This window comes from Ornithodoros turicata, chromosome 1, assembly GCF_037126465.1.
Source record: "Ornithodoros turicata isolate Travis chromosome 1, ASM3712646v1, whole genome shotgun sequence".
Classification (NCBI taxonomy): domain Eukaryota; kingdom Metazoa; phylum Arthropoda; class Arachnida; order Ixodida; family Argasidae; genus Ornithodoros; species Ornithodoros turicata.
In genome coordinates this window covers 188607592-188619629 of record NC_088201.1, presented here as the reverse complement: position 1 = coordinate 188619629, position 12038 = coordinate 188607592, and positions in this window count along the sequence as shown.

Here is a 12038-nt window from a genome sequence, read left to right as displayed (position 1 = left end):
GTTCATCCGCCTGGTTTACGCAAGGGGGCGACGGGAGATTACGAACAATGACGACGTGAAGACCCAAGACAGTGAAAAAATGACAGACAACAATTTCTCAGACACAGCTCAAAATGTTAATGCCACCCAAGGCTTAAATTCACAAAGATCTCCGGAGAGGAGGATTGGGCAGAGAGGCAATTGCCACATGTAGCTATCTGCAAAGATTCTCTAAGTAATCTACGCCATAAGCCCTCAGTAGTATAGTTTCATACTGTATAAGAACCCTACTGTACAACGACCACTTTTTTCTAAGCCAAGATGGCCGATTCTAATCCAATTCTAAGCCAAAATCCAGTTCTAAGTCAACAGAATCCAGTCTAAGCCAACACAATCCACTTGTAATCCAACACAAGCCAATTCCAAAGCCATCTGATTGGCCGCCATTAGCCCCGCCCACTTCACGTTGATTGGTCCACGCCAAGCCCCACTGATCATTGATTGGTCAATCGTAGCTTTGCTCCTTTATGCTAATTAGTTGCTCCACCCACTCCACGGTGATTGGCGCACATCGAGCCTACTGATCGTTGATTGGTTGATCGTAGCTCCACCCCTTTATGCTAATTACTTGGCACCGCCCGCTTCACGTTGATTGGCCCGTGGCAGCCGATTGGTCGCCTGTAGCTCCGCCCCTTTTATGTTAATTACTTGACTCTTTGCGCTGATTGGTGCACTCCGACCCATTATGCTAATTAACTGGCTCCGCCGATTGGTCGTACTCTCCTAGTGCTCCGATTGGCCCGCCTCCACCTGCGCGACGGCAGCCCCGCTGTGGCTTTATCTCAGATGCCCAAACTCACCTCTTTACCGGTTCCACCCACTTCATGCTGATTGGTCCACGCTAAGCCTACTGATTGGGCCTTCACACCGATTGGTTCATTCTAAGCCAACCGATGGCTGGCCCCTGATTGGTCCACGCTACTTACCTTGCGGCACAACTCTTTACTGGCTCCACCCACTTCATGCTGATTGGTCCTACTGATTGGCTCTTCACACCGAAGCCTACCGATGGCTTGCCCTGATTGGTCCACGCTAAGCCTACTGAACAGTGATTGGCTAGCCTGTCGCTCCTCAACCACAATGCAGCGGCTTCAGACAAGACGCACAACAATTGTTGATTTCAACCTTTATTTGGTACAACAGCCTGCTGGTCCAGCTGTGGGTTGGTTCCGCTGTATCAGAGAGATCGTTAGTCCTGGTCATCTCTTGCGCTCATCGGTCAGTCAGCTCCCTCGGTAGACACCAACTGCTATCGGTTCATCTAACTACAAGTGGTTGTGCTCATTGGCCCATCTGACTACAGGCCTCTCATTGGTCACTTATGTCTAGAGCTCCCTAACAGGCTCGAACTGCACTTCCACTCATCGCTAGACCGGACTGCTACTCCCTCAAATCTCTAGATGATATAATATAAGTTTAACTGTGGGATATTGGAACTTTTACCATACGATAGGTGTAGCCAGGGGCTGGTAGGCTTCAACTGCTATCGGACCATGCCTCCATCCGCGGCTGCTCACTGGCTCACAATGAAACTTTTTCACATGCTCTGATGGCGGCCCTACACATACAATAGATGGCGCCGGTTGTATACCCTCTTTGCAAAGATGGACAGCCGCGATGCGAGTGTTGATAATGTTCATTCTAACCGCATTGGTCACTCCTTTCTATCCAACTGCTTATTGGTTCATACTTCTAGCAAGAGAGCCAGCATTAGAAGCCAAATCTGCTGCTGAACATTACGAAACATGAGTAAAACAGCTTACATCAAGATGTTCGGTGCCGCCATCTGAAGTCAGCCTCCTTCATGCTATCCACGCCCCTCATAGCCACGGTTGCCTCGCGGTGCTAACGGCAAATTTAAAAAAATATTTCAGGGTACGATGAACACATCTTAAAACACACTCTACCCATCTCTCCATAGAACACGAGTAAAGTGGGCTCAACCACGTTGTATGCATGCATAGGGGGAAGCCCACCTCTGGGAACAAGCTTTCGTTTTTGTGACAGTGTGCCTTTGCACTTCAACATCAAAATTTAGTTCAGTGTTTATCCAGTAGAATGGAGAGGAAAAACATAAATAATGCTATAGAGTGTAGCGCGTTCATTCTTAAAAGCTGAAGAATGGATTTTGTCGCAGATAGTGTGCGTCAACAACAACAGCAAAACAAAACAAAACAAAGTTCTGAAAAATGTTTCTTATCTCTGAAAAGCAACGACTCTTTCCTGAAGCGTTCAGAGGGAACTTCGATGAATATGATGAATATGAAGATGATAAGGAACTGCATGATATTGTGGATGGCTTTAGGGGGTTCGCCTTTTCGCGGCTGCAGATCTTGTCTTCTTGGAGATATTAGTGTATGCAATTGGTTCCCCGTTTGTTCCAATAGTCTGGGTCTAATTTCCGCCGAAGCATGAAAACGTTAAAGGCGGTGGAACACAGATACCTCTTTTGTCAAGTTTTGATCAGCTTCAAAGTGTATGAAGGTGGCTATGCTCCCCGAATGTCTACACTCTAAGAGAAAAAAAGGAGTACTTTTACACTTTTTGGGGACTAAATGCCTTGCCACAAAAAATATTCCCTTTCAGGAGTAAATGCACGGGAGTAAATGAATGTCACATAGGGGAGACTGCATTTCCCGCGCAGTCCTACGAGTCCCAAGTACATAATTCGAGTGCATGCATGAAAATACTCTGAAGCAAACCGTCAACCTTGATATATCGCGTGGTATAAAATCTTGCGCCATACATAGGACACAATTTGTGGAGAAAGATGCGGTAACTGTTTCTTACTCTGTGTGGTTGGAATATTGCTACGTTGTTTGAGTTATACAGCCTTATGCCGCTCAAATTGACCAAGGGCACATATTTACGTAGACTGTTGCGTTCAAGAGACCATACGCGAAGTTTAGTGACGATTTACAGTCCTGGGGAGTAAATGCCGGGACTAAATGTTGAGCTAGGGAACTAAAATGGGGAGTAATTGCAGACTAGGGGAGTAGAAGCTGCAATTACTCCCCGTTTTACTCCTCTTTTTCTTATAGTGTAGATAAAACAATGGTTAATGAAAAACTTGATAAGGACGTTTTTACATAGCCATGCTCCACGTCCTACAAGTATTTTGTGCTTTCGGCAACCGTACGATGCAACCTACTTCTAGTTTCTACTGAAAACCTCATCAAAGTCATCGGATTTTCTCGGGGAGGCTTTCCCAACGGCAGATTTCTCGGCGAATAGGGTGTTCCTTGCCCACTGTGAACCGAATCATCCGCGGGCATACGGAGGAGGGCCAGATAAAAGATGCCAGTCGGGGACCGTCACCACTGGCCGTAACCGTCGCTACTTTTTAAACGAGAGTTCGTCTTCACCTTGCGCGGTTACATTGCTGAAAGCCAGTCTGCCTTGGACGATACGTACAGATGAAAATTGTGGGGCCAGGACCGTCAGAGTGAAAGTTCAAGGGGAGGGGGGGTACCCCCACCTTCTGACGCCCCTGAGTAATACAGCTTTAAAACTAGTATAATACATATATGCAATAACTCAATTCTCTGTACCTCATGTGCATGAGTATTATAACACGTAATACAAATACGCAAAAGTATTACATTAAAAGTATCATAAACAAAGTAGTTACTATTACCGCCCACCCCGGCTTGTCCCTCCTGTGTCACAGTGTGGATAAAATTACGTTTTAATTATCGAACACCAGCGGGAATGGCCGAATGGGCTAAGGCGTCCTGCTCGTTGGTGGTAGCCAAGGTCGTACTGAAGACTGGGATGTGACACGGGTTCGAATCCTGTCACCAGCTGTGCTGTCTGAGGTTTTCCCAAGACATTCCAGACGAATGTCGGCACAGTTACCCCTGAAGTCGGCCCAGGACGCATACTAACACTCCCCTGTCCCCCACTCCTTCCTGCTGTGTTCTCTCCATCTGTCCACATCTGTACGACGCTCATAGCCACAGTTGCTTCGCGGCGCTAACACGCAATCAAAAAATATCAAACGTTACCTACGCATACCTTCGTGCACACAGGAAAACGTCACGGTTCCACGCCCGTACAGTGTGAAATTGCGCAAATTGCACGATATGACTATGAATATGTAATTGTCCCTTCTATGTTGTTCCAGCCTCAGAACATCAGTTCTTTCACGTTGCACGATATGACTGTTTGCGGCATCATTTTTGGGTCTTGGACTTGGATTTAAAGGTTGTTTAATCCGGCACTTCTTCCACTCCGAGCAAGCTTGTGTTGCAATTTCTCAACATATGGTTCTGATACAGTTCCTATTAATCGTTACATTCATTACCTCTCATACTCTATGTTATTGTGGAATACGTGGACTAACAACAAGTGATGCAAAACTAGTCGTATGTGATAGTCGTATAAGAATCCAACTATCGATAGTTGACTGCCAATAGTTTCCTCCCCCACTTTCATATGCCGTCCTCGGCCGTGAGTAATAGCGAAGCGCGTTTGACCAGTATATGGAAGAGGCCTTAGCAGGTTTCGGGGCCCCGCAAGAAAAAGAATATGAAGAAGAAGAACAAGACTGGGGCTAAGTATGGCGAACTACCCGTGACGTTTTTGACGTTTTTAACTGCACGAGGTAATTGCAAGAACCCCTTTTTCTTTATTTATTTATTTCTTGTTCTTTCTTCTTTCTTGATTTAATTATTTTCTTTTTATTTCTTAATTTTATTTATTTCTTTATTTATATCCGGAATAACAAGCCCACGTCCCGTTTGGTTGAGCTTTCCCCCGTTTTTTTTTTTCCTTTTCGTCTAATAAATATATCCCCCCCCTTACTTGGACGCAACCAAATGGATTACAGTAACAGAACTCACCCACAACGTAACATCGGAAGGCTGCTTCCGCCCGCGTGAACGCAGTGAGCTTTACCGTTTGCTTCCATGGTATACCAAAACACCAGTCTCGCGTATCGTGATATCGTTTCCAGTCATCGTATCGCGTACGGTACCGGGACGTAGCGAATTGGTTTGCTAAAAACACACTTTTAATTTACCGTTCTGGCAAATTGCAGGTGATTGTGCTAGTCACTTGGTAGTTGTATCCTCTCTTCGAGAGGTTGGGTCTGGCTGACGTATACTTGTAGAGCTCTCATTGCTTTTTTATAATGAAAACACCTATGACCGATAAAAAAAAAGCACGCTGAACCTACAGGGGTGTACCTTTATGTGCGTCCGATTTCTCAAGTAGCTGTGAGAACGGCGTCGATCCCGTTATTGCTGGTAAGTTATCCGACCACTCGGACTCCGGGCTACGCCGCAGAGGAATGAAAGGTTGTCTTTTCAGACGAGGGAGCAAGGAAACTGCATACCATATGTTTTCGCTTTCTGATCACCAAGCAACAATGCAAGTTAAACTGTATCCTCAGCACCACTTTCGTGGAGGCTGCTCTAAGAGTCTAGCTGAACGGTGTAGATTTCAGCACGTTTGCTGCTGACATTGTTTCACTTATTTCAAGTGCACACACTAGAAACACAGTTTGCGTTACGTCGCATACTGTACACGTTCGTTCGCAGGCTTCAGGAACGTGATGCACATAGTGATATTTTTTTCCTGCCAATAATGGGGGATGTGTATCTCAAAAACAACAGGGCAAAGGGCAGCCAATACTATTGTATGACGCAAAAGTACGATGCTGCACTTGATTTCGTTACCCCTATCGTTTCATCAAAAGTCACAATAGTATTCTGGCTAAGTACCACAATACGCAATGACATCATTGTGCCATTTTGTCTTTTCTCTCTTTTTTTCTTACCATATCTTGTCATTCCGCTCCGGTTATAACTGATATACTGCACAAATAATTGCCACTACACGTGACAAAAGACAATGGGCCTATGCTTCGAATACAACAATATTCGCACTTGGAAGTTACAAACATGATATCGCAGAAGAATGATCTGCTATGTCCAGACAATATGTTGTAACCACTCCATCTGATTCACGAACAATGTCTGCAATTTTCTGACAGTTCGCCAGTTGTTTGTTTCCTCTTTTTTTAATTTTCTGACATGTCGTTAACGGGACCATAAATGCAAACTTCTCAGATTGCGGTATGAAAGATCCCGTCGTCGTGATAATAACGGAAAAAGGAACAAGACTCGGCAGTTGCGCCGCTTGTAATTAACTCGCGAAGAAATGTGTCATGGTCTTTCATTGCTCAGAATGGGCTAAAAACATAGAGGGCGCGTCGAGATGCGGGAATCGTGAGGTTCCAACCCGTAAATTTTATAGTTGATTTCAGATATAGAAGCAATGCGGAATCCTCATCAGCCCGTGTAAAAACCCGGTACAACCCCCCTCCCACACAGACACAAATAGACACACACTCCCAAACTATTTTCAGGCTGCCGCCATTACAGCGAATATATTGCAGAGGACGTCCCCAATCCCGCCTTTATTTGTCCCTGACGTTATCGCTCACATTGCAGATGTGTGCGGACAAAAAGCTAGAGGAGTGTTTGGACTGTTATAATGGCGCTGTTGCGTGGTTGGGAAGTCCATCTTTCCTATATTGTATGTTCTGCAGGGCTGTTACTGACAAAAAATACGGTCTCAAATGGACGAAATGTTCTTATAACTGCATGCGATCTCTTCATTGGCGGATGACATATTTCGTCATTCTGACGTATCCATTCGTCATTTTGGCGCTAAACTTGTCATTCAAAATTGCGCAAAATACTTATCCTTACTTCTCCCTGCGTTGTAGTACGAGTGTATTCCAACCAGGGTTGCGGAGTTGCCACTCCGGAGTTGGAATGATTCCAGAATCATTCCAGATGTTTTCTTTTTAGCAGAGCCGGAATTGTAATGGAATGGCAGAAACTGTCCTAGTAATGGGAATGGAATGGTCTGGGTGCCCCGGTGGCAGTGTTGGTTTCAGCGTGCTGGTTTCTGCCATCGCACCCTTTGCACCGCACCTGCACACGGTCAAGAGTGAAATAACCTTGTATTTGTTCTTTCTTCGTGCTTGGTAATGCCAATCTCCTCTAGCACTGCTGGACTTGCCAGTATGGTTACCGATCCTTTTCTTTTATTGAAGGAATTAACGGAATGGAATTGGGTTGCCAAGCCATACCAAGAGTTGGAACTGACCATGCCTTTTCATTCCAAGGAATTGAAAGGAATGGAGTTATAGGAAATCTCCTTTCCTCGGAATGGGATGGAAGATCCCATTCCGCAACCCTGAATCCAACTAATGAGCATTGAGGACATAAGATAGCATCGTCATACATAGAAATCCCAGGAATTCCGCTTTTTTTTTCTGGGATAGACGTGTTCCCAAGCAGCAAATTGTACTGAAAATCGAGTGCAATAGGGGTGGACGGGTAGGTGGAAGGCCTTGAACAAACTCGTGAAACTAAAGAACACTGATAAGACACATACCAGAGGAGGTACAGTAAGCGGGTTTCGCCGCCGCGACAATAGTGTCGCCGCTGGCATTTCCCGCCAAATTCCGGCTATTTACTTTCCATTGGCTCCGGTCCCCCACGTGACCTTTCTCAATCATGATTGGCTGAGGCTCATTTAACCGGTGGATTCGCCCGCGTTCGTTTCTCCGAGGCGCCGACCCGTCTGACCGTTGTGTAGCTGGCGTCTACGTATGTGAGCAGACGGTGATTTCGTTTCGTGGATTTCGAAGATGTTCGAGCCATGGACGAGCGCCTGAATGAAAGGTAAGCAGACAAACGTATGATGCATGTCAGTGATCAGACTTTTAATACTGTCGCTTAACTGTGTGCATGGAGGTACGCCTTGTCCCGTATTACATCACTTTCTGCCGGTTATCAGTCATGATCTGGTTGATGATTCTGCGTGGCGTTACTTGTTGCGTTTTGTTCCGCTATTTGAATGTGTCTGATGTTTAATACACTGGTGTGCATGAAAAGGAAAACAGCGTGCATCGCGTACGCAGGGCTCCTCGAATTTTCTCATTAGTCGACATTAGGCGCGTGACGATAGCATGTCTTACATAGCGTATTCAGCCAAGTAACGTTGCCTGTGCTCGGGTTTACCATATCGTTAACAGGTTCCTTTTTTTTTCTTTTTTTTTCTTTTTCATTTTTTTTCATTTTTCATTTTTTCATTCAGACACCGACAGCTGTTCGTGGCCCTGCGATCCGCGAGCATGTGCCCCAGTCACCAGAAAATTCGACAGTTGTGCTGGGATGAAGCGGGTGGCTTCTGCGACTCATCACGTGCTATATATGTGTATAATAATATCTACTTTCTCCAAACCGAATAGGTTCCCTAAGGACACGCTTTCTGTTGCTCGGCACTATTTATTCTGCAGCATTCTGTAATAATCGTGTAGTTTTACTTGCATTCAAATGTTGCTTCTTGTTTATGTGTTTACCGTGTCAATAAATTTGTACATGTGAATTCCTTCGTCTTCTGGATTTTCATTTTCTGCTTCCCGATCATATTAGCAGATGGCCTGGCGAAGCGCTCGGAACGGGGGGGGGAGAGATAATTCGAGTGAGAGGGTGTGGAGATAGCACGCTGCGCACATTCGCAGTTCAATCAGCCAGCGCGCGCTTTTTGGCGCCGTTTTCCGGCTACTTTGTCGTGATTCGTTACTGATGATCACGTGGTCAAGGGGGCGGTGGTTTTCGTGGCGAAACTGTGGAAGCTACAGCTGCACTCCACTGCACATACCGTCCACCCCTATTGCACCCGACTTTCAGTACATTGTGCTGCTTGGGAATTGTTACAGGTGAGCGAGATATCTGCTGCGCTTCAAGTGCCGTCGCCTCTGCTGCAGATATCGCGGTCATTATCGCCTTCCTTTCCTATGAATGCACGAGCACGTCTGATAATAGTGCGGTTCAACGCAGGACAAACAAGTCCTGAACATGTGGCTTTCTAATTCACGGAGAACTGAATTAGCGCAAATGCGGTCTCTGGGGGTTTAGTATTACCGTTCTCATGAAAAAGCTTCGCTGCAAGCAACAAAACTTCAACATGGGGAGTCAGGAAATTCGCAAAAAAAAGTGGCTTTGCGTATATGTATGGGTTCGCAACGGGCGCATATACTTTAGGCAAGCGGACGGGAAAACCGCTCAAACCATAAAGCACATAGAAGACTTCACATCGCAGGGATATTGAGGTGTCTAGTCTAAATCTTTTAGTCTTTTTTTCCCCTTCGCTACTTTATTTTTATTTCGCTCTGTTCTTCCTGTTATTCAGTAGCACTAGATAATTGTACTTATTCTACGACTGATTTGTGTGTGATTGATTTAGCTAATATTGTGACTGAAGCTAGTCTATCTGCTGTTCATTTGAATATTCGGAGCTTAAGCAAGCATTTTCATGACTTAAAATTTATTGTTTGCGCTGTTGAATCTCCTTTTCTCTCCTCTGAGCCTCTTGCTCTCCCTGAAACTTGGTTGTATAGTAAACTCTAAAACCAGAACTTCACCGCATAGCACGTAGTGCGCCAATCATTGCCACGAATGATAGGGTTATGGCTTTTGATTCGAGGAGCGAGGGAGGCGTACGCCTTTTTGTGGCAATTACCTTATACCTAAATTGCCACAAAAAGGCGTACGCCCCCTTCTCTCCTCGAATCGGGACCGATAACGCGTGTTTTCGCAAGCAACAAATTATTTAAATGTCCACTTTTGCACTGTTGTTGCGCACAACGGTCGGGACTACCCGACTAGATTGTTGCACGAAGCATGATCGTCAATGAAAAAATGGCTAGGAAGCAAGCGAGCTGGTGAAGATGGGGGGTTTTACATCATGCATCATGATCGTCAAATTTAATAGGAGCCTTTCTTCATCGCACCTGTGGAGAGCTGTCCTCCTTTTGCGAATCTGATTCTACGGCCGAACAGAAGATACCTAGAAGATGCAGTCTTTGAGAGACTTCTAATAGTAAAGTCGCCACGAAAACTTACAAATAAATGCCATCCTTCCTTACTGATTTGTTGCTGCCATTATTATTTCTGCAATTCCAGATGACATCTTGCTCGCAGTATTTATGGTACTTAAGGCGGACTCACTTCTTAAGAAGTTTATGGGGAATTTTTGTTCTCGTAAACCCAGCTAGGTTTCTACACGAAACAGGTGGGTGATTCCACCGAAAATCAGACAAGCATGGAACCTCTACATCGCCGACCTCACCTTAAAAAAAAAAGATATGTGTTACCACATCGCAAATGATGAAAGCGGTTGATGACCGAACGCGGTTGATATCTGTAAAAGAATTTTAGAAGGCAACGTGAACAATTTCCCGTTGCGCCTCGTATTGTGGCCTGTATGAACAGGGCTCATGTACAAAGTAAATAGGCGGTGCCGTGCTAAAACCGCCTACGTATGAATTGCGCGAAACGGTAGCTTCACAAAGGCAGCAACTACTCAGGAAGCCGCACTCAAGCACAGTCAACCGCGTTCCTATGCGTCGCCATGACCACTGCTAATCTCACTTGTGTCTCCGAAAAAGCGTTTGGACACTTCCTCGGGTGGCCTTGCACTTCGACAGCAGTCGACGTTAAGGCTGTGGGAGCCTGCACACTTCCTTCAACGCACGCCTCTGAAGCCCTGTATCACGTACATGTTCACATGACTGAAATGATAATTTTGACTCAAAAAGTGTATGTGTACTTCCAATTAGTTCCCCCTTACCTGCACCGCTCGGACAACAGCACAACCTCGTCGCCTACGCTCCGCGTCTTTAGGTTGAATCTGTGTGTAAGTGTTGTTTCCATCGCCTGTGATGTCGTGATTCGTCGTGCCTTCTTCTGAGAAGAATGAGTTCGATGCACAGTAGTAAACGTGTTTACTGTGCAGACTATTGCCGTCGACACAAGAAGAAAGTTCTACGTACAAAGGACTTCTGATATGTGTCTAGCATTGGTATGTAAGCCCTGAAATCTGCTCTTGGTGCCGAGAGGACAGCGAATGCACGCGAATGGGACATGATCTGCAGGAACTGTTTTGTTCACCTAACGACTTCGATGCAGTCAGAGGAAGTGACAACGGAAGCAACGGCGATTATGTGCCTTTCGCAGCGCCCGGCGAAACTATTGGAGAAATTAACAAACTCATACAAACACAGCGAGAAAGAGCTGACGTTACAGGAGATCATCAATATGTGCATGTGAAGCATGCCTCTCGGGAGACTGTGACCAGTGTCCCGGTTCGGAAGCTCTGACACCAGAAAGTTTAGGTATCCCCGACAATGAATGAGGAGATCCTGTTTGCTACATGGCAGAACGGAGGACGGCTAAGACGGACAGCATCGGTGAGCGAATTCCTCGCTGTTTTGCAGCGCTGGGTCGGTACTTTCGTGAATCACGGTTATGTGAGGAAGATGCAGCGGGAAGCCATACACCGGGAGAAGTGTGCTGTGAGGCATGGCCATGTCGTGCTTCATTTTGACTTTTCCGAGACTGGACGATCATTCTGCCGAATGAGATTCGAAGTTACCATTGGCATAAAAACGAAATTTCACTCTTCACGTGCGTAGTGACTGCATCCTGTGGAGCTCGCTGCTACGCCTCATATCCGACGACACCAGACATGATAGCGCTGCAGCCCTCCTTTGTTTGTCGACCATTGAACTGCACATGGAACACCACGGCCCTCTGTATGGGAGCACAGTATAGGTCTCCGATGGGGCAACCGCTCATTTTAAAAACAGGTTCCAGTACTTTGAGATGAGTCGTAATGCCACCGCCAAGAGATGGATTTTTTCGGCTCCGGGTCACGGCAAAAATGCGTGCGATGGAGTTGGAGGCGTCGTCAAGCACGCAGCAACAATGTACAACTTGCACTCTTCAGCAACTCAGGCAATACAGAACGCAGCAGAGTTCACAGCAGCACTGTCAAAGAGGATCCATAATATAACACTCCTGCATCTTCCAGCTGAAGATGTGCACAGGTAGAGATAAATAAAACTAGAGGAGTGGAAAGGTGTTCGATCAGTTGTGGGACTTCGTTGCTATTACCTGTGAGAGAAGGAAACC